Here is a 23592-nt window from a genome sequence, read left to right as displayed (position 1 = left end):
TTAAAGACGAACACCCCTTCCCTGTAGAGATTATAATCAACAATAAGTAATAAAAACACAATATAGAGAACTACTGCCAGGAGGCAATAGATTTCTTCCCAGGGACTGTGCTTTCCTATGGGACATGCATGCACTTAGTCATTCTTAATTTACAATGTGTCCAGGTTAAGTACTGTGTGCTTTTTAAAGATGTAAATAGCAACGCCTAGTGGATTAGCATAGAAACACGTTGTGGAAGAAATAGATCTTAGGAAGGATTCGAATGAAGATAGCATTGTGAGTTCTTCCAGAAATCTTATCAGAAAAGATTTTACATTCAGAGAAGAATAGTTGCTGCCTTTTCATCACAGTTACTTTCTGAAAAACAAGCATTGAAGAGAGATAAGGAAACTTTCTTGTAGACTATTCCTATTATCAAACGGCAACTTCGCTCCACCCTTCCCTTGTATTTGGCTTCTTACAGAGTGCCTGGAGCTGCCTTTTTGTTCCAAGATTACCTTCAGAAAAATCCCCTGCCATTATCAGACATTCTAACAAAAGAAAGAAGTGTATACTACTTCCAAAGAGGAAAAATATAATTAACTGCCATTCAAAATCCGGAGAAGTACCCTTTAGCTTGACTGAGATGACAATCAATAGCAGTTCAGCACTGTGATTTCATACCTCCTACCATTCACACTGTCATACTTGGGCAGTGAATCAGGCTTGAAGGGAAGGCTGGGTGGAGCAACAGGCTGCAGAGGAAAATCTGTCCCTTGCTCCCTACTCTGTGCCCCGTCCTTCCTCCCCATCCCCAAAAAAGTAGCAAATGAGAACAGCAGTGGTGGAGGAGTGCTGCTGTTCTTACCTGCCCAACAAGGAGATAAGGCAGCAGGCTATCTAGGAGTGTCTCTTTCGAATGTCCAAGCACTCACAGAATCATTCAGACAGAAGCACAGCAACAACTTCTCTGTATCAGGGAGCACCCACATTTCCTTCTCTTTGGGATGAGGCAGCAGCTCATCCTGAGAATAATCCTCACTCCTTTCCTTCTCTTTGGGATGAGACGGCAGCCTGCTAGTTGGAATTTCCGTAGAAAAGGTGTTTCAGACAAGACAGAAGATTCTACAGACCAGATTGGGCCAGAGGGCTGCATTTTGAACCGTGCTGGTCAAGAATCTCCAAAATTCATCTGTGTCAGACTGACTGCATCCACTGACTGCACTCTGAGTAAAGTCAGTCATCTGTTACTGGAGATCACTGTTTATATCTGGACATAAAGACTCTTATTCCATTCTCAGTCTTTGTGCAAACCTTCTCTTTGCAAGAGGACACTGCTCATAGCACGGCTACACAACCCTATCAGGATCGTCTCAGACACTGGGCAACACTACAAAGGAAACCGTCATCACCCACGAACTTCACACACAGTTTGTGGCTTTTGGAGTCATCGGTCCTTACTAGAAACAGAGACCAGTATGAACAGGCTGAAGAATTATATTGGACTCATAATCCTGACAGTTGTAGCCAGTTTTATTTTTCCTTGGTTACCTCATTTGTTGTCACAACACTTCATTCTGGAACAGAAACCCAGTGGACAAAGCATGGGATTAGTAAATTAGTAATTTAACTGCACCCTTAGCACTAGTCCTTCTGTACTGTGACAATGTGGAGATTTTTGCACAGTATTATGAAGGAAAGAGTTGTGTCAGAGTGCTGAGGTGGGGAAAGTGCTGTTTGTGATTGATACTGTGTTGCTGCAGAATAGTTTTAGTAACAGTAATACTGCAACATAAATGTTTCTTTCAGCGGGGAATATTCCTTGTTTGTTAGACTACAGGAGTAGAAGGAATTTCCAACGTTCAAGCTCTTAAGATGCCTTTTAAGTGAAAACAGAGACTTGGCTGACTGAGACTAAGACGACCAGGACTGAAGGAGTTTGGCAATTAGATCACAGTAGCAGCAAAACCAGATGTCAAAGCAGAGCTTTAAAAAGCCTCTCAGACGGAAAGGTTTGGAATGGAAAGGAAGTGAGAGGAATGGAGGGTGTCACTTACGAAGGGGAGGAGATAGGAAACAATGATGCTATTGTGGCAGCAGAGCTGATGAAGGTCAAAGACGATAAGCTCTGATTTGCATTCTTTCAAAACTACTCATACAAAGCTGGTGATCTTTTTAGTGAAAGATTAGAGTCAAGGGACATCGTGGCCAGGGAGTTTGCTGTGCTTGTATGATTGTAATCTACAGTGCTTTAGTTTTTCGAGCAAAAAACAGTGCCTTCAGCAATTTTATGCAAAGGATATCTGCTTTGCATTAGACTTGCCATAAGCCTTCTGAAGAATTAGCTATAAACCTTAAGATCCGCACCTTACAGGAAGCTCTCGGAAGGGTCAGTCCAAGCTTTGGTATCTGGAGAAGTCACTGGAGGACATGGAACAAGCAATGAGGCTGTCAGGTCTACCTCCATCCAAGAGATACTGAGAAGAATATTTCCTCCTTAACTACATGCTTTTGCTACCACCAATTGAAGAACTAATGGTGCTAATAACAAGGGTGTGTTTTGATCCCCAGATGGGGATAAAAATGTGCCAGACATAAGAGACAAGTATCCCAAGGGAATGGGACCATGGCTGGATCTTGTGAAATTAATGAGGGATAGTCCCACAGGGGGATCCATGTTAAACTTCTTTTACAGAAATTGCTTATACAAATCTATCTCCTAGAAAACAGTATTTATCTACATCAACATTCTTTATCTAATACTAGATATATAGAATATGCCTAGATTCACTGAAGTTTAGATTTCCCTCCTTTAGCATTCCTACAGCTTGCCAGAATGTCTGCTTCTGCAGAAACAAAGGTTAATTAAACACATCCGCCCATTAGATCAAGGAGTGAACATTATTACAATCTGGCCCCAAGCTACCTTCTTCAGCTGTCAGCACTGAAAGACACTTGGAACTACAAATTAGTCCTCAAGCAAAACTAGTTTCAGCAGAAACCGCTTGTTTTATTGAACAGAGAAGGTCTCCCTGATATTTACAATTTCGGCTTGTACTTGTCTCGCTGTACCTAGTTCCAACAAGAAACATTTAGGGGTATTTTGCAAGTGGTGTGATCCAAGGTTCTTGGTCTTTACAGTGCCATGTTAACACATAATAAGGAATGTTAGAAAAAAATCTACCTTATCTGCATTGCTAATGCCATATTTTATAATTAATAGAGTTTAAGGAAACTCATATTGGATTTTTTTTTTTTACTTGTATTGCTTAGCTTTGCCTCTTTCACTGTGCTTGGGCCAGTGAAAGAGCTTGGGAAATAAACTGGCCAACTCCCTCATTATGCATTTCTTTTCACTTTCTTTTCCGTTTCGTTTTCTGGCTCTTACGCATAAGCACCATATTACCACAAATACTTTCTCAATTCTGTGAATCAAATCTAAAGAATAACACATTAACTATATGAACTCTTCAGAGTAGCACTATGGCTGTACCCCAGTTTCCCTCTTACTGTCACGGGGAATGAAGTCAGGCAGCATATGCCTTTCACAAACATGTACTGTTACCATGCCTATAATCCTTGCTACCTGAAGAACTGACATTCTTAAAATGTTTTCTTTCTGTGCTGAATCAACAGAACGAGGCCGCAATAGACCTGCCAGAAAGCAGTGACCAATAATCCGATTACTTAAGGTAGGCAGGACACACTGAGGTCTTCTCTGAAAGTAGGATCTTAAATAATGTTAATTATGTAAAAAAGCACAATATCTACTTAATCATAGAAACTGGCTTGTATCTGTTTTCTTCAATAATAGATGAAGCAAGTATAACTCTCTCTGCATCAAAAATTCAAGGCCCCTATTTTGTCAGAACTCTTCTCAAATGTGATATTGTATTATGCATCCCCCATTCTCATTCACATTACCCACAAGTAATTTCTGCTTTTCTCAAGCTGACTCATTCTTCATACCTATTAGCTGAATTGTTGATGAAAAGGGATCTCTACCCGTGAATGGAATGCTTGTGTATTGAATTTTTACTGGTTTGGCTAGTTTTGATCGGACACATAGACCACAAATTCTTCTTCCTATTCCCAATCTGGAAGAGAACACCAGGGCACCTTATTTCAAAGCCTGTTTTTCACAAATATTGTCTAATGTTTGATTAAAATTTTCAGCTTCTCAAACACTATTACCATTACACTTAATGGATTAATAATAGGAACTACAGATAAGAGGAGACATAAATGAAGAGCTACAAAAAAAACCCCCCACCAAAACTATTTGCATTTCTTTCTTGGGTTTGGTTTCAAAGTCTATAAAAGTCACAGAATTGTCTTTTTTGTTCTATTTGTACTGGACAACTCCTGCCTGCTTTTCAAAAACCCTTTGAAAAGCAGCATCTCTGTCCCTGCGAGAGGTCCACAGACACAGTGCTGTCTTGCAACTGCTCATCACTTGGCATCAGGAAATTTTCTGAAGTCTCTGAGGAAAACCTCTTACTCTCTAGCAGAAGCTGAAAGCAAAGTTGGAGTGGTACTCTGGTCAGTCTCAGACAGTTGATCACTGATGACGTAGCCCTAGTGGTAAAGTGCAAAATGTGCTCATAGTTAACATTTTAAGAAGATAAACCCCAAAGGAAAACAACATGATAAACTCCAAGTATTGACCCCAAAGAGGAAACAGAATGTCCTTCTTGGAACATGTCTCCTTGGCATCTTACCTGAAACATTCTGTCTAGCCTGTAATTCAGTAGGCAAGATGTGACAATCTTCTTTACAAGTACAACATGTTAAATTACTTTAAATTTGTTTCTATAAATATAGCATGCCAATGCTTACTGACTGACTCTGCCACCTAGGAGCTTTATTTGCATTCTGCAATGAAGCAGTTGAATTTTTAAGGTATTTTGTTGTTAAATTTCAGTTAAGTTGTAAGGCTGCCTGCACCACAACGTCCTATTCATTACATGTGGCAAAAGTCTTTATAAAAATCTTTATAAAAATCTGACCACAGCCTTTTGCTGCTTGTCTCACCCACACTAAAAATACTGTATGATACGAAGTACTGTATAAGGCTGTGTAACAGATAGCTGTGTCAGTACTCAGGTTTAATAGGGAACAAGCCATGGTAATATTATTTCTTCATTCCCTTTTTTTCTGAGCCTCTTTAAGTCTTACGCCTATGTACATATTTTCTGGGCCATTTATTCAATCTGTGCTGAAGAACACTATCAAACAGGTGAGATGGCAAGGATTGGAAAAATTTATATATGTCCTATCAGCATAAACAAATCTGTGGGCTGTGCTCAGGAAAGCTCTAAAGCTGCTGGAGCATTTCATTAGCCCGAACAGGGGTACTGTTCATTTAAACAGGTCTGCAAGAATCGCATCTCTTTCTCCAGCAGTTTATTCAGAGATGACCCAGCATGCAGTTCAGAACTGCACTTCTAAGCACATATTTGTTAAGATGCTGTTGCCCTTTTGTGCTTCAGGATACATTTTCATTTAGTCATGACAGCATAACCAGCAGTCTATCTTTTGCTTTCTGTGGGCCAGTAACTTTAGTGTACTCCATTAATTAAAGCTATGGGTATTATTAAGTGGAATGGCCTTATCCTCTTGAGAGTATGAAAAAAAGTTACATTTACTTTGGCAGAAGGAGATTGCTGTGAGTTTTAAGTGCATTTGTAAAGTGCATTCCTTTTTTTTTTTTTGGTGGGGATCTACTAGGTTATACTTTTGAAGTTCAGGATCACTGTAAACACAGCATATTCAGCTGATAACCTGAAGCAATATCTGAACAAGAAAGACTAAACAGGTCCTAAGCAAGGAAAACTTTTGTAAATATTTCAGCATTGCTTAGGTGATTAAAATATAATACTCCAACAGGATATTGAGAACAATTATTTTAATAGATTAAGGAGTTCATTCAACTTTAGAGTTAAGTCTAGTTTGATGATTAAAATACAGGGAAAAGAATGAGAAGACAAAGTCTATTTTCAGCATTAGCACTGACTCACTGTGTGATATTAAGCAAACCACTTAATTTACTGCCTCGCTCTCTGTTTCACCTGTAAAATGAGGGAGCCTGCCTCACAAATTCTGTGTGGGATTACTTAATTAAACATTTGCTATGCACCTAACATTTCTTGAATGCAAGGTGCTGGAAAATTTATTTTTGAAGATGTACATAAACAGGATACAAGAGCAGAATTAGGTAGTTTCTATAAAGGAAACTCACATCACTTTCATCTTTGGATTTCTTAAGGATGACAACAAAATAATTAACTACAGAACCTGCTGGTCACCAACACAAGTGAGCTAATTGGTGACATCAATATTGGTGGCAGCCTGGGCTGCCATGATCATGCACTGGTGGAGTTTGCAGTCCCCGATGACATGGGTTAGGTGAAGGGTAAAGTCAGGCCCCTGAATTTTAGGAAAGCAAAATTCTACCTCTTCAAGGAGTTAGCAATAGGTGCCCCTGATAAACTGCCCTCAGAGAAAAGGGACCAGAATAGAGCTGGCAGATCTGGACATTTTCCACAGAGTGCAAGAGCTCTCAATACCCAGGTGTAAGAAATCAGGAAAGGACATGTGGGACAGGGAGGTGATTTGAGATATTCAGAGTGCTTCATCTAGGGCAAGTGGCCAAGCTGGCGGCCTGACTACATCACATATCCTAGAATTCTAAAACTGTGAGTGAATCTCTTGAAGTAAGTTTATGAGTTGAAAAAAAAAAGCATAGCCACAAACTAGACAGACCAAACTATAAGTAAGAATAAAAATATATCATTATTCTTCTGTAGATCACACAACTGAAAGACTAAGGTGAGTTTTTTCCATGATGTATAAGCAAATTTATATCCAATGGAAGTGAATGGCAGTGATTTAAATCCAGAGAAAAGAATGTTTTTCTAAACCCCCAGACTTTTACTGAACTCATGGTCATATAACATTTTTGGAACCAAGATCTCAGTGAATTCAAGCAACAAACATTTCTATGGAAATGTGAACATCCACTGTGACATTCTATTAAATGAAAGAGTTACAAATCCCTCATGTTGCACAGTACAAGCCAACTACTAACCGGTAGGCTTGCAAAACCAGCCCGTGTGAAGCCTATTTGACAGCTGATCTCTCTGGACTTAGCTGCAGCTGGATCAGAAGCACCTGGTACAGGTCACTGTGAGAGGCAGAACCCTGGAGGAGGTGTTCCAATGGTCACCTCTAGTACAGTACTCTCGATGCTACTGAGGCTGAGCAGCACACAGCATATATTAAGTATCCTGCTACTCTTATCATAACTGTGTTTAGAAAATGTTCTGTCATAAAATTAGCTAGATCAGCAACTTTTAACCAAAGAGAAGTTTTTACCTCACAGTGCAATTTAGCAGACAAAAAAGCAATGGTTTTTACTAACACTGTGCTGTCACCCCACGAAGGAGCTGATCAAAACCACAGTAAGCAAATTAAAAACACAAAGTAATGTGATCAGTGACATATGCAAAGGTTATGTGTTTCCTGTATAGTTGCTCACATCACCAAGGACTTTTTTGAAGACAGTTACTGTTATCTTAAGTATTCATAAAAATATCACTGCTGTTTTCTGTTGGTTCCATCTAATCCTAAATTGAGGCCTTTATGTAAGGCATGGTCATAAATCCTTTACAACCTTGGAATGAAGTTAGTGTTTGGTATTCTATGAGGACAACAGAGACAAGAAAATTCAGATGCGCTATCCTTTTAAAAGCTACTTTCTAGGTTAATAAATAAGTTCTACACTATCACTTGGTAGATATAAATGCATGTCGTTTATTTACTTTCATTGTAACATTTTTTACACTGTGAAACATGGATCATACTACCTTATTCATACATATATTAAATATAATCATAAATCATAACTATATTATTGATACATTTACCTAGTTTCTACTAAATTAGCATTGCAGAGACATCTAGACAAAACCTTAGGTCCTCCACCAAGAGTAACAGAGCCTTTAGCTCTGCATTTCAGAGCTACAGACCAAGACGGAAAAATGCAGCAGTAACACCACCACAGGTTATAGTTATACTAAAAAGAGCCAATGACTCACTGTGAATATTTACTTGGCCTGCATGCTTTAGGGATGAGTGAAGATTACTGAAGAGAACTATTTCTTTTCTTCTCCTTTTATTTTGCTTATTACTAGCTAGTACTACTACATTCTTCGTATGAAACCAGATTAAGAATAAACAAGTGGTGCTTGTCATCCAGCATTAATACAATACCATGTGTATGGTATTAATACAATACCACAGCTGCTCCTCTATACATTTTAGCAGCTGCTTTTTCTTGTCTGTCTGTCCATCCACAGCAAATAGGTATGTTGCCTGGCACAGCACATGTACCTTGGCCCTTTTCTACACCTAGCCCACACCTTTAATCCAATCTCTGCACCCTGAGAGCCTCCCATGTTGCCGCTGTTGCTTTTCTCACCCCAGCTGGGCCAGGGAACTCCCTTCTCTTCTTCACGTCAGTATCAAATACTGACAGTAAGTTGTCCTTTTATTTGTATCCCAAGATGCACATAAATGTAAATACACGGAGCAGTGATCAACTTTACAAACTGGATAAATTGGTTGCTCTCTCAGCTGATACTCACTGTGCTTAAAGGGTTGTTTGTCCTAGAACAGCAGTTTCTTAAGGAGCATGAATTAGGCAGGCAGGAGGTGGCAGAAGGAGCTCCACTACAGTCTTGCACACCAATTCACATGATGACTGTAGCTGGACTCCTCCTAGTGCCTCAGAAAGTTACAAGAAAAGGGAAGGGCTCAGGATATGATATCATGCACTCATTCTAAAAACAAGGAAACTGTTGGAGATAATTTAAAAAGTAACAGCTTAAAAATCCTGAATGGCCAATAACAGAAAATTACTTTTCTAATTCATCTTCCCTAGCCTTTCCAGTGAAAAGTTTCAATAAATAAAAATTACAAACTTAGAAAACCATGTTTGCATCATCACTAGGACTAGCCTAAGAAACCTATTACAACTGAGCCAGCTCAGAGCAATACTTATTGCTGCCTCTGTCAGATTTTAAGCTTTCAGCTTATTACCAGCTCTGTTGAGGCAAATGTACCCAGCCTCAACACAGCTGGGTCTGCAGCCACAGCTGGGTCTGTGTAAGCAACAGGGACCCACGTGTATCCACTGCTTCGTAGTATCCTGACTTGTCTAATTGCCTTTCTCAGCAAAAATAAAATCTTTTAAAGCATCTAAGTGATTCAGGAATCCAATTAATATTTTCTAAAGCAATGTAAGCAAACAGGTTTTTAAATCTCATGGAAAGTCAATGTGATCTTGTGCAGATTTGTAGGGCTAAGTTTTACTCCTTAGATCCTTTTCTAATTGCAAGTCTGCTTCAGAAATAATAATCCATTTTCAGGGATATATTACTATAAATTTATTTACCAGGTCATTGTCTACAGCCTTTAAAAAAGAAAACAGTAAACATTTGAAGCAAAGTCCTAACTTAGCACAATTGTTCTTTACCTGGGTTTAGCTTTGAAATTTTCTGGTTTTATTTCAGATCCAAAGCAGCATTTGAGTGCCTGGAAGGTTCTCTGTCATTTCCACCTTTATCAATTGGTCTAATAAGCCACTCATTTTTCTTTCACGTTGTCAGGATAATTTTGTTTCTGTTATAATCCCATAAAACACACTCAGAGGAAAATTTAGCCCAGATTTCAAGCAAGCAACGTTTTTATGTAGTGTTAGGAATTGCAACATTCTCTGTTAGGGCGGTCATTGTGCTTAGCTTTCAAATGTCTTCTTTTCATGTTAAAGATTTCCAGTGATTTTGTTAATGCAATTCATTCCAGACTCAGCATTAAGGCCACCCATGAGTGATACAATATTGTTTATCATCATTTTCATGCTCCTGTATTGGCTTTTAATTTAATGGCTTGGATTTGGAGGAACCTTATATTAAATCAGTTTAGGGATCAGACATTTTGTGTTTCAGTATTTGTCAGTACACTTCTACTGAGCTGCACAACAGGGTGTTGCTCTTGCAGCTCTATTGTTAAAGAAGAAATATTTTGCTGCCAGATTTCTTGTTCTATTTGTGCCTTTTGTTACTGGACTTTCAATTTCAGGAACTTGTTCTATTTTAGAGGATGGGGAAGAACAATACTTTATAATATAATATTTATTAAACAGATGGTAGTATTATCAATGCTCATTTATCCAGCAGTGATGCATCTCCCAAATAAACAGCAGTAGTAGTAGAATAAACCAGAGCACAGAACCATTTTCTTCATAAAGATTCCGGGATTTTTTAGCTACTTGTACTCTGGAATGAAGGATCTGGAGTTGTTCTGTCTAGTAAGGATCAGCTACTTCTCAAATTGTTTCTGAGTTTGAGGAGTGTGACTTAAGATCACCAATACATTAATTTTTGTAGAATTTGGGAAGTTGTTCTAAAAAAACTGTGATACAGTTTACATGTATATTTCTCTTTCTCTGCTCTCACCTTGATTTTTAGTAGTACTATAAAACCTACATAGGTGATCACCTGGATTTGAAAAGATTTCCTAAAAGAGCAAAGGCTTGTCACAGCTCTGGATTTGAATTGGACATTTCATGTATTCACATACTGGACTGCAAACCATAATTTTAAGTGTTCATAAGACAAGGGAGCGGGAACTGTTCCTTGCCATGAAGAGGGCAGGGGCATCTCTGGTGTGCTCGTACTCCTCTGTGGCCCCAAGAAGGTTACTCTCCAGTGAACATCTGTCTGCAGCACCTGGGTCATTGCTCACCCCAAGCTCTGAGGAGGTGGGTACTGCCTGCATCATGTTCCTATTCTGAATCTGCAGGAAATAAAACAGATGGTGCCTTGGAATATTCCAGAGGAGGATATTCTGAAGACAACACACATATTTCTTCTAACCAGGCTTTGAGGTCAAACAGATGAAGTAAGTCTTGGCTAACCACAGACACATTGGTGTTCATTCTCTTCTTGGTTCTCTGCAGATTTTAACATCTCTCTGCATCCTGAGTTACTTCAGTGTGAGCATGAGAAGCAGGATAACTGTGCACAGCTCTGTTTTGTTCTGCTGTATTCCTTTTGCTTCTTGCCATAAAACCATACTTTTCTTAGATTCTTGTGTGTTCACTCTCTCCCTCTTTTTCTTCAAGATTTAATTGGAATTATGAAACAATTTTGATTAAAAGGAATCACTGGACATTACCTCATCCTTTACCCACTCAAAACAGAGCTTCAAAGTTAGGTCGGGTTGCTTAGCACTTTGCCTGGTCCAGGTGTGAATATCTCCATGGGCGGATATTCCAGTCTTCCTGGGCACCCTGTTTAAGGGTTTGACCACTCTTACTGTGAAGTCCATATGAAGTGTAAGTCATGCTCCTTTCTACACATATAAGGCTGGGAGGTTTCCTTACTCTAACATCCAGCATCTGGTAAAAAACCTGGATAAGGAAGTAGTTTCAAGCTTGGGAAAGAGGTGGAAGGGATTTATAGGATGGGGGAATGAGGAAAAGCCAAGATTTTACATTTATAGTAGGAGATACAGTGATGAGCAGGCGTAAAAAGAATCATGGCAGGGAGGGAGAAAAGAAAGGACTGTTTCACAGGTCAGGCAAGGTTGTGTGTGGGAGGAGAACTTGGATGATGACAAGGCAGGACCATAACTGAAGTGGTCACCACCCTCAGATTTGGGTACCTCTTACAAGCCTAAATAAATCTTCAAGAGTGTGTCATAGCTAAAAATATCTTGCCAGTTCTGGCATGAAGTTGATTGCAGGAGCTTCCAGAGCATTTTGCTCTCTTGGCTCCCTGTGCAATTTCAGTTGGATAGTACACTTCACATTTAAAACAGTGCTGATCTTTTGGTCTGCTGCTGTTATGTTCCAGAGAAAGTTGCTTTTTTTAAGAAAGAGCTACAGGTCCTGCAGCATGCAACACATAATATTTTTACAGGAGATTGTTTATAGATAACTCCAGTTTCAATCGCAGTTAATTTTCTTAAAGACTAGCGGAACTAAAACATGATTTATAAATATATGCAGATATTCTTCTTCATAACAATACCAAGGAGTTGGAGCAGTTATGAGAAATTTTAGTAGTGAGTAATATGAGGTAGAAAACATTTTCCAACACTGATAAAAAAAGAGAACAGAAATTGAAGAAGAATTATTTTCTTTTGCTGATTATTTAATTGTTCAGGAAAATACAGTGTGATTGTTAAAACTGCTCTCAGGTGTACAAAAGCAATGCTGGCAGCAATTGCACTTTGAATAGCAGAATGCAAAGAAGAATATAGATGTGTGAAAAGAGGGAGAAGATTTTTAAGAAGGGTGAGATCAGTTTGTGTTCATAAGAACTGAAGCACAGGTGATTTATAATAGGAAATCACTTCTAGTGATATAAACATGTTAACTGATGATTCCTCTCAAGACTCTTGTGAAGCAGGGAAGGATTATGCCTTGTTTTGACAGATGGAGAAAAGGCTAAGTTCTTACCAGGAACTTCGCCAGCTCCTTTCAAAGCAGTTTCCAAGGAAGATCTTTCCCTTCAGAAAGCTTGACGCTACAGACATCCCTCAAAAGCTTCGTTACTGTGGGAGAGCAGAGATGGTCACAGGTGTTGATGCTACTGGCCTGACCTTTTGGACCTCTGACTGGATTCAATCTGAACACAGAACAAGCAGAAACAACCTTTACTGTATGATGACTCACTCTGCCAGAGGAAGATTAGTCAATGGAAATGTGTGTGCCTGTACTAGTCAGTAAATATGTACCCATCCCTGCACAGAGCCAGGGGCAAAGCACCAGGGCAGTGGGAGTGGAAGCCTGAGTGGAGGAGTCACAGCTTTTTTGCTGTTGGCATGCCAGCATCAACAGAAGTTAGAGCAGAGGAGTCCTAGGCTGATTTCCAGCATTGTAACAGACCTTACGCGTGAAGGATGTCAGGTGCTGAGCCTCAGCTCTCCCATTTACCCTTTCTGCTCGCAATCTGTCCAAGGCATACTCCAACCTTTCCCCAAAACATGGTTTTTTCACCTAATCTGGGGCCAGTATTGTTAATTTTTCCTAGATCTTTTCACAAGGAAAATTATTCACTCTAAAACTCATGTAACTCTATGTTCACTTTCTACTGCCCTATTAATCAGTAAAGTGGTAATGGGATAATCAGAATCTCACAGTGGTAAAGGTAAGTAGAGATTTAAGAAGTTCTAATTTAATAAATATTCATTAAAAAGCAAGTCTGCTTCTTTTTCTTCATTCTGGTCATTGGCCACACTTGCATCAGGATAGTTCATATGGTCAGGTGTACTTTAGCTTTGCCATTCCTTCCCAGAAGTTTCTGAAATAGAGAGAATTATTTGCCAGCTAAACCAACTTCAGCTCACATTTTCCTAATACTAGTTTGAATGTTGCCAGCAACATGGTATATCCATGTTTACATCCTAAATGCAGGCTTCACTAGAGATCCAAACAGAAACATCCTTTCAAGGTCTCTTCACGGCAACTTCTCTCTACAATGAACTATTGTTGAAACAAATCTGGAGATAAATGGGACCTCAACAACATAGCTGTGTGCCTCCTAGTTCACCTAAAACTTCAGGAGTTTAAAACCTCCAAATTCAATCACATAAATAAAGACTGCTAATACCTTTCTATAAAGAAATATTTTCATTAGTGATCTAGGGGCTGCCATATTCTCTCCACTACTCATTAATTGTAGGACATTAATAAAGTTCCTGCTTCCAGTGTACCTTGATGAAACAATAACCAATAGCAACCCCCACCAACACCAGCCGGAACTACTGGACCCAGTCTCTGTGTTCCAAGCTCCTAATGCCATCTGAGCAGTGTTTAGATAACTCTTCCTATATAATTTTAATGGCACACACAGAGGCTGAGAATCCCACCCTGAACCCTAGCATAGGGTCTTCAGAGGGGCTCCACATGGAGAGCCCTTTGCTTACTTATTCACCATTTCCTTGGCTTAACTATCAAGGCCTAGCTTGATAATTAAGCTTCTAGTTTAGCCTGTTCAGAGGAGAAAGGGAAGACAAAATCCACTTGGTTAGCGAAGGATTTTCTTTATTATCACTCCTTACTCTTAAAAAAAATTCCCAAGTTACACATCTTTGCAAAATAACAAGTGATTCGTCTTTTCTCAGTCTACTCTCACTCCTGTGGCTTCCAGGTTTTATCAGCATTTCAGGTGAGACAGAATGCCTCCTGTTGCTCTCTCCAGATTATCTGTCTTAATATTTGGCAGTGATTTGCTCTTATATGCAGCCTCCCTCTTTATATGTAGGCTGCCTTCTTTAGTCATATGCCCCAGCCAAAATACTCCAGCTCTGTCTGCATCAATGGAATTTGGTTTTTTGTGGGGTTAGGATGGAAACGAGACACATTCAGAGATGACAGCCCTTGACTGCCTGACATTGGTATCTCAGTTTTAGTTATTGCAGGCTGAGGGGTCAAGTACAGTCCTGGTCTGAGCATCATAATAGACTTCATCCATCCAGATTTTTAGTACAGACTAGAAAAAGACAGAATGGCAAACCTAACACAAATGGGCTCACAATACAAAACCAGTGTATAATTCCATGCAGATATTTTTGCTTCTCTTAAGTGCACCTCATCTCTTGTACTAAAACTATTGGGATGACAAGTAGTTACTAGTTAGGATAAGAACAAAAGGCAGAGAGGAAAACATGACTCAGAGTGGGTTACTTGTTAAAGAAACTCATTATTTAAGTATTAAAATAGGAAACACAATGCAGAGAAAGAAAAGGTTCCATTTAACTGCTCTTGACAGTTATTCCTTGTCACGGAAAGCTAGCAGGTATCACCTAGTCTAATTAATCACATCCTGAATTGCCATGCATGAAATAAATTTGTTCGTTTGGGGAATCAAAAAAATGTATAAGGCTGTGTTGTGTGATTTGCTTCTGTTTCTTATCGACATATCCTGTATCCCAGCTTCTCCTAAGGCAAGAGGATGTTCTGTCCTCCTGAAATTAGGTACTGAATACATTTAACCTGTGTAAATTTCAAAGTCAGCTCACCTTTTCAAAGAAGATAGAAACACAAAAATAAAATTCATCACAGATTATTTGACTCTTACCTAAAGTAATTACATATATTCAAATGACATTTCAACCATTGAGACAGTCTTTAGTTTAAGTTTCACTGAACTGTCTACTTTCCACAACCATGTACCTTTTGGGGCAGGACATCTTCCTTTGCTATGTTCTATTGAGCCACTAGATGTCCCTCGTTCCTACGTAAAGCTCCAGGTAGGAGACAATCCATGAGGAAAAGCGGGACTAAGGTTTGTGTTCACATTGTGCAGTTTTCTGTAACAGGTGCTGGTCCTTTGAATCACACCACTGAGTGTGATTCTGTAAGTCACAGCAGTTCCAGATATTTGTGTTCCAAACAGACAACAAATGTAACTGTGTTTAGACAAACCAGAAAATCAAGAGTCATCAAGATAGGAAAAGGCCTTCAAGATAATCAAGCCCAGCCTTTGAACAAGTATGACTGTGCCCACTAAACCATATAAAAAAGTGCCACGTCTACTTGTTTTTTGAACACTTCCAGGGATGGTGACTCCACCACTTCCCTGGGCACACTGTTCCAACCTAACAAGTCATTCAGTGAAGAAATTCCTAATATTCACTCTGAGCCTCCCCTTGCACAATGAAGTACATATATGGCAAATACTAAAATCAAATGAGACTGAAGAAAGCAGATGAAGATGGCATTGAGGAAAATAGACTAGAAACCCAGGGATAACAGAGTAAACCGCATCATTCTATTCTATACATTGACAACAGCATTTTCCATGGGCACGTTATTATTGACTTTTTTTGGGCATTCATGAAGTAAAATGGCACAGTCTCTCTTGACAGTCAGACTAGATCTTATTTAATGGAAGCATACATTTAGCTGTAGTCTAGCTGAGGTATGGAAGGACCATATCACCACGCAGGTAACTCCAGTCTAGCCAGGGAATGGTCACATCAGTATCAGACTGTGAATGCTGGGCAATGTAAGCCAGACGTGACACAAATAACAGCATTTAACTTACACTGGCAATGCTGAAAGCAAAGTCAAACACTGCTCTGGAGGAAAAAAAATGTTTCACCAAGTAAATAGTGTCAGGAAGCTGCTTGCAACTGCCCAGGAGCTGTACAACTCCCTTTTCCCTTCCTGCACCCTATCTGCCTTTCGCAAGTTTCCTGACCCCCATCAGTTAATTTATACCATCAGCACTTTGCAAGACCCTGCCACAGAAAGTGCTGCATCTCCAATTCTGTTTTGGAAACTCTTCCTCAGATTAGGACTCACTTCCTCGGTATTTTAAATTCATGAAGTGGAAGGGAAGGGTCACATCTAAGCAAAAAAATGAAGAAACCATTCCTCTGGATTAGTTTTGCTTTTTAAGTCATGTGAGTGATGGCAAATTATATCCATAGAAGAAACAGGACTCCAATGACCCATTGGCTTTTTTATGTAACCAAAATATTCATAACAGAAGTCACAACATGTCCTTTTCCAGTTGTTTTTGAAACAGGGGTGCTGTCATTTTTCAGTAAGGATACATATAGAGGGTTCTCCCAACTCAGTGTACTTGTTACCTAATTTTAATGCCACTGACTGAATGATGCAGACTTTCATTGTTAATTAAATATCAGATCATGGTGCATGATCTCAATGTTATTCATGCTTTTAATGCCTGATGATTTCAGGAGGAGCATAAGCAGCTAAATACCTTTATGAGTCTTGATCCTGTTCTTAAAGGGAAAAAAATATGCAGTTCTAAAGAATGTATTTGTTTTTCCAAGGCATTGTCAAACCACGGAGAGCTGGGAATGTAAGAACTAAAACCTACGAAATACGCTTTTGGTCTTCTCTACAGGAGGCCTTTGAACTCTTCTTATTCTCTCTCCCAGCTGTTCTCAGATTGACTCCACTGGAGTGAATGATGGTTGAAAATATGGTTATATACAACCATTGCTGGCCATTCGATTGCTGCATTAATTCTGGAGCTGTTCAGATCAGAGTTAACAACAGTCTTGCAACCAATATATTGTGTACTGGTGACCAGTTTCCACCAGGCCATCTATCAGCAATACCAGAGAGGGTCAAATCCAGAGCCCAGTGGCCATCAGTGTGAAATGTTATTTTGCTTTCAGTGGGATTTGTTATTTCCACTAATGAAAGATAAACTATTTGGGGGCTAATAAATCTTACAGTTCCACATAATCCCTGGTGTTCTTTCCAATGGTTAATAGCTCTGCTCTCACCAGTTATCTAACTCAGTCTGAAGCTAAATGGATTTTTTTCACAGGCCAATACACACATTACACAGAATCTCCTTTCCCCTCCTGCTTACTCATGTTGTTGGCCATCTTTTTAATAGGAAACTGAGAACTAAGAAATTGAGAGAACAGAATGACCTATTGAACCAATTTTGCTCCACAGCAGAGCTGACAGGAAAACAACTGCCTCAGCTCAGGGTTCCAGGAATGGAAAAACAGATGTTTCTGAACTACATTTAACAGATGCTATTCCAGCTTGAAACAACATTTTAAAATGCAGATCTCAAGAGTTTATGTATTTCCAAAGTATTCAAAGAATGGGAAAGTAGAAATTTCTTGCAAGTCTTCAAGTAGCACCAAACATGCCTTTTTTTTCTTTTTTTTTTCCCCCTGTATTTTCCTAAACTAACTTCTCCAGTTTAGCATTCCTGTGGCTGATACATGCACCAGAACATGCATTGGTGCCTACATGTCTTAGGTAATCAGATCGGGTAGATTAACACTGCCACAGAACTCGCATGTGACCTTGGGCAAATCACTTGGTTTCCCTGGATTTCAGTTCTCCACTTGTGCTACCTAGAGCTTGTAACCTTTCCTTGAGAGCATCTCCCTCAACTACAAATACCTAGGGTAGTACATAGAAACCACAAACAAGAACATAGCCCCCGGGAATTGCCATAAAATAGATTTTTAAAATTAAGTTAACTACCAGCTATTCAGTGAATGGTAAGGGTACATAACCAAGGTGGGCAAGACACAGGTTCTTTATAGGGGAATTGCAGACTATCCTGTCAGCTGTGAATGTTCTACGTGCCAGAATCAAGGGTAAAGATGGAAGGGCAGAGATGTGAGAAGACAATAGTTTCCAGGAAAGGTGTGTTGAGACATTCTTACCCTGAGCCTGTCAGGTTTGCCTCTGAATATGTTTAGCACATGTAAGGAACTCTTCTGTCAAGCATCACAGAATTTGTGGGTTATTATTCTCATACTACAAATTGAGAACTGAAGTGACAGCGATAACCAAAAATATACATTAAAAATCCCAAGCCCATGGAACTGTGTATTTCCCAAGAATAAGCTTTAGCCCATATTTACACAGTTTCCTTCTTCCAGTTATGCCAAATAATTCACAAGAGCTGCCTGTGATAAAACAGTCTGAGCACTTCCTTCCCTGGCTGAAACCAGAGATATGCTACCAGCCCTGAAACAGAAAACACCTCAGCTTAAATTGGTTACCAGCTCTCTTGATAGTTTTGGTCAAAGTGAAGGTAGAGATGATGACGTTACTGAAGGAGTTCTTGAACTTGCCAGATATTCCAAATGTTTAGAGTACTGTGCAGTTTGGGGTTGGGGAAATGAAGCTCTTAATGGGAGAGAGGTGCCACCATCTATACCAAGAGAAAAGGAGCAGAAGCACAAATTTAAGGAAAATATTTCCCTCATGTTCCAATGTACTTGCAGAAATTTCCCAGTGTTCTCCCATACACCCCACTGATACACAACAAGTGTAGAGGACATTAAACCAAATGAGTTATCTTTTACTAAAGAGTTATTGTGAATAGGATTCTATTCCACTAGAAAGCTGAAAAAATCACCACTTTTTAACAATGCAGATTTAATCCAAAATTGATTCCTTTTCAAAAACCTAAATATTTTCTGAAAAAATGTTGACTTTCACAGAATGATTATTCTATGGGGGGAAAAAAAAGAGCCATTTTTCAAATATTTCAAAATAAAACCATAATATTTGGGATTAGAAATGATTGAAACACTCTCCAAACATTTTAAATATATATACTGGAAACCTTAGACCAAAGACTTCAAATGCTGACTTTCAGAACTAAGGTAACTTCTTGTTTTAAGCCAGCCATAGTAGAACTTTCTTGTACCTTTAAAGAATACTGTGTATAATACAGCAGCCTTAAGGGTAGAACCACTGGCATGTAACAAGGCATTAAAGGTCAGTGATCAGAATTTAGTGTAGATTGTAACAACACAGAAGAACTGAAGCTGGGTGCTCTTGGTCTTTCATGGCCAGAGCCCTTATTCTTGCTCCTTGTATTTAAGTCTCATAAATTGTTCAAAACTTTATCGATTGAATTAACAGTTAAAATATCGCTTCTCAACATCTGGTTCATATTCTTGTCCCAGCTATGCTGATGCAGCTCTAAGTGAAACGAAGTGCTTTACATGAAGTCACTCTGAATTTATGATGGTATTCGGAACAAGTGGACTTGGTTCTCAGTCTTTAAAAAACGTCTGCGTTTGCAGCCAAATAAAATCACATGTGGTTACAGCCTCTGTGGCACAAGATTGCCATCCAGTGGTAATTCCCAAACCTGTATTCGCTGAAGGCATTCCCAGAGAGTTGACCAGCAGCCGGTGTTGCTTATACCTACCAACCTGCTAGCTGTAAATTCAAACTCCTGAGTAGCTATTGCTAGGCTGAGAGGAACATTCCTGTTAAAAATTGATAACTTATCTCTTTTTTTAAAAAAATCAGATTTCCATATTGAAGTAGTTTAGATGATGAATGTAGATTTTTGCTTCCTTAAGAGCAGGAACATGCTGAAGGGGGAGGCCCCTGGCATACCTATACTCAGAGGTACTACCACCATCCTGACCCTGCATCTCAGCTACTTTTCCACCCCCTCTGCTGGCACAGCATTAGTCAGATCCGAGAGGAACACATCAGTGCTCATTTAAGCATCCTTGTACAGAGCTTCACCACCTGCTCTGGAGTGCCCTGCGCACGCAATGGAATTGCGGCTGTGAGTGATCAAGCTTCAAGGCTGGTTTCATGTGAATACTTATGCGCCCAGACATCAATATGACTACTGGTATCTCTGATCTGCAAAGAACAGGCCCTGAACTCAGACCTTCCACTTCCTGGATAAATGCGTTACCTGCTCTGGTAGATCACAGAAATGTGTTTTAGAGGGAACAGGTACAGCTGCAGCTGTGGAGACTTGGCCTGGCTGGCATCCATTAGAGGGGTTTGAGGATTACCTCTTGAACTGAGCCTCTCTGGGGAACTGAATGAAGCAACACAAAGCTTGTAGCTCCTGACTGAGCCAAGATATGAAAGAGTGCCAAGCTGCTGAGCCCTGTTGAACTGGTGCACATCTAGGCACACAGAGAGGCATTCTGCATACAGCAGAATACAGCTTATGTATAAACAGGAAACGTGGTTTGGGAATCTAGGTGTGATGCAAGGTCAGACACAGCTCACTGGGGTTTTTCCACCATCTCTGTTGTAGATTTAGGAGCTCAAATTCTGCCCTATTTTTTTGGACTTGGCCTGTAGCAAATAAAATAAATTCTAAAATAAAATAAATAACCCCATGTATTTAATGGAAATTGTACTGATCTACCTTATTCTCTGTTTCACCCTCCCTGCATCTGTAATGTTTTCCTCTGTAGTTAACTGTATCTCTTGCAATGCGGATGTTTATGAATGATTCATAGATTTGTTTGGCCTGATTGCCCAGAGATTAAATAATTTCATACAATGTTCCCATTAGCATTGCAGGCATCTTACTTTTAAACAGGAATTAAGTTATCTGGGGTTGTGGAGGCACTATTGCCATTAATACTTGCAAGGTAGAGCTCATCCCAATGAGCAGCCATTTCTGCCAGGTCTCTTTAGGAGATGCAGAAATAGGAAAAGCAGTACTTTTCCTTCCAGGTAAAATTCCATTTATATACATCTCTTGCATGTGAAACATGTGAAATGCGATGCTGAAGGTTCAGGTTGCTCCTAAGAGCAAAACAACAGTGGAGTTTCTCCCTCTAACTTCTGAAAGAAATCAGTGGGGTGCACATAAAACTGAGAATTTCCCATTATTTCTATGATAATTTATTTCTTCTACTTCACATTTCACTCTGTTCAAGAATGGCAAAGTATACACTGAATTAGTACAAATGAATTTTACCTAGAATTGGTCTAGCCTAAATAGTCATATTCAAAATTATATGAAATATTAACAAATGTGGAAAAGAAAATAAAAAAAACATTTTGCATTGAAGAATAAAGACTCAAATGCTGAAAATAAGACTCATTCTTCAGGACTAAAATTGATGAATTGACCTATGAATTTAGTGTGGTACAGTTGCTTTGAGACAAGGAGAGTGAGAGACTGGTAAATCAGCTCTTTGTGTACTTTGTAGCAATATTCATATTACGGATATGTGGTGGAATGAAACAATGAGTCATTTATGTGTCTTAGATCCACAGCAGGTAAGTCAAGAACAAAAAAATGTATCGTCAGACATTTTCAAAGCAGTTTGATTCATTTTCTACTTATGAAACCCATGCTGTAATCCACAACTCATTCAAAATTTTTCAAAAAATCAGAAAAAAAGTAAGAAGAAAAAAAAATCAGAAAAAGGAAGTCCTCCCTTCAAAATAAAGCAGAACCCAAATGCTTATTATCAGAAACACAGGTATTACTTGGTGTCTATAGGATTGATACAGTTTCCTCACATTTGTCCAATAAAACGGGACAAATATTTTGCTGGTCTTTTCTTAGGTAAGCAGCTTTCTCCTAGATAAAATTTTACTGCTGGCTCCTGTGCACAGGGAAAGGAAATTATCTTCTTGGAATGCAAGTACTCTGTCAGTGCAAAAGACTGCAGTGGGCAGTTGCAGCGACAGGATTAATACTGCCTTGCTGGCAAGGGAAGCTTTGGAGCAAAGGTGGGATATGGACACAATCACAATTTACATTTTCTGACACCTTTTCTGAAGCTTTCTACTCAGGAAATAAAAAATATTGATTGGGGGTGTCTAAATTTAGTGAAACCTTCATACTTTTCATATTTGATCAGAGCAGAAATTAAAAGACAACTGGCAAAATCTCACCCTTCCAGGGTGCAGACCTAAAAGGAAGAGCCAAAGACAAGTACAGATCTGCCACCTCCTGTTTCTAGTGTGGACAATACAACGACGGAAATAATTAGCTAATCTTTCATTTAAATAAAGCCTTTTGGGAGAAAGGCTAAAAATAAACACTGATTCATTCCTTGTCAGGGAAGTTTCTTCTGTCAATTATCACATTGTTACTGCTGTTTTTAATCTAGTCAGATGGTGAGATTGGCAATCCTTTCTGCAGGGGCTTCTGGGTGTTATTTTGTGGAGAATCTTACTTGAAGGACTGATTACTGCTTTTATGGGAGCCAGTGGGAGTTTGGCCACGGTCCTTCATGCATGTTAATTTGAGGGACTTCCAAATGTTAGCTAATGATCTCAGAGTTCTTTTTATGAAATATGTGTGGGTTTGTTTTGGGGTTTGGGTTTTGTTGTTGGGTTGTTGGTGTTTTTTTTTAATTCCTAGGAGAACACAATTAAGGCTGGAGAAAGTGCTGCACTGTAGCTCTGGACTGGCCTCTCAATAACATCTGAGTTCTAGAATGAAAAAATTCCGAAGCACACATTGCTACTACATGCAGATATATTATACATAATATATTAAAATCAAATGTATTCAAATGTAAAAATGTATTATTTATACCGTTCAGACCACATGCTTTGCATTGCTACGGACTGGGTCTATCTGTGGCCTTCACTTGCAGCTACTTAAAAAGTAATTATGCTTTCTCTTTTTTAGTAACAATACTAAGGGGAAAGCAGTAGCCTCCGCCCCAAAGCAGGGAAATATGTCAGCATGGAAAATAGAGGCACGTGTGGGTGGGGGAGTTTCATTCCTGTTTTCTGAAGCCTTATGTAGCTGTAAACGAGAAACAGGGGAAAAAGCGAGCTGGTGGCAGCCGAACAGAAAGCCAAGGACACAAGTCCAAACAAGCTCTGGGGCTGCGGCTCAGTGAAAAGCGTGCAAAGGGGTCTTTGGGCTAAACGCTGACTTAAAGGGCTTGGAACGGAGCACACAACAAACATAGCTCTCCGTCCTCCCCCCTCCCCACCGCCGCTACCACCCAAAAAACTCCCCCCAAAGTTATAGATATGTTTGTTTCTGGCTGCGTTCAGGCCAGGAACAAGATTTTGCACTTTTCCATGACTAATAGGGCAGTGAACGACTACGAGACGTTCTTTCCCGCAAGGAACACAGCCCGCAGCATCCCGCGCATCCTCGGCTCAGCCTCCGCGCCGCCGGGCAGGTCCGGCCGCGCCCCGGCCGCAGGGACACGGACAGGGACACGGACAGGGACCCGGACCCCCGGCCCCCTCGGCCCCAGGCGTCCCCACCCGCGGGGCGAGCGGCCCCCGCGGCGCCGCGCAGGCTCCGGGCAGCGGCCGCC

At 39.8% G+C, this 23592-nt stretch overlaps 1 protein-coding gene across 1 annotated transcript in view; it reads right to left on the bottom strand.

Annotated features, from left to right (window-relative positions):
* RALB (RAS like proto-oncogene B) overlaps nucleotides 1–8719 on the bottom strand; it is a 49041-nt gene extending 40322 nt beyond the window's left edge. Inside the window, exon 1 of the mRNA XM_032115413.1 lies at nucleotides 8628–8719. The gene's annotated coding sequence lies outside the window, so the exon portion shown is untranslated. The remainder of the gene's footprint in view (nucleotides 1–8627) is intronic.
* Nucleotides 8720–23592: the final 14873 nt, after the last annotated feature.

The sequence above is a fragment of the Corvus moneduloides genome, chromosome 7 (assembly GCF_009650955.1).
Source record: "Corvus moneduloides isolate bCorMon1 chromosome 7, bCorMon1.pri, whole genome shotgun sequence".
Lineage (NCBI taxonomy): Eukaryota > Metazoa > Chordata > Aves > Passeriformes > Corvidae > Corvus > Corvus moneduloides.
This window is presented reverse-complemented; position numbering and strand designations above follow the sequence as displayed.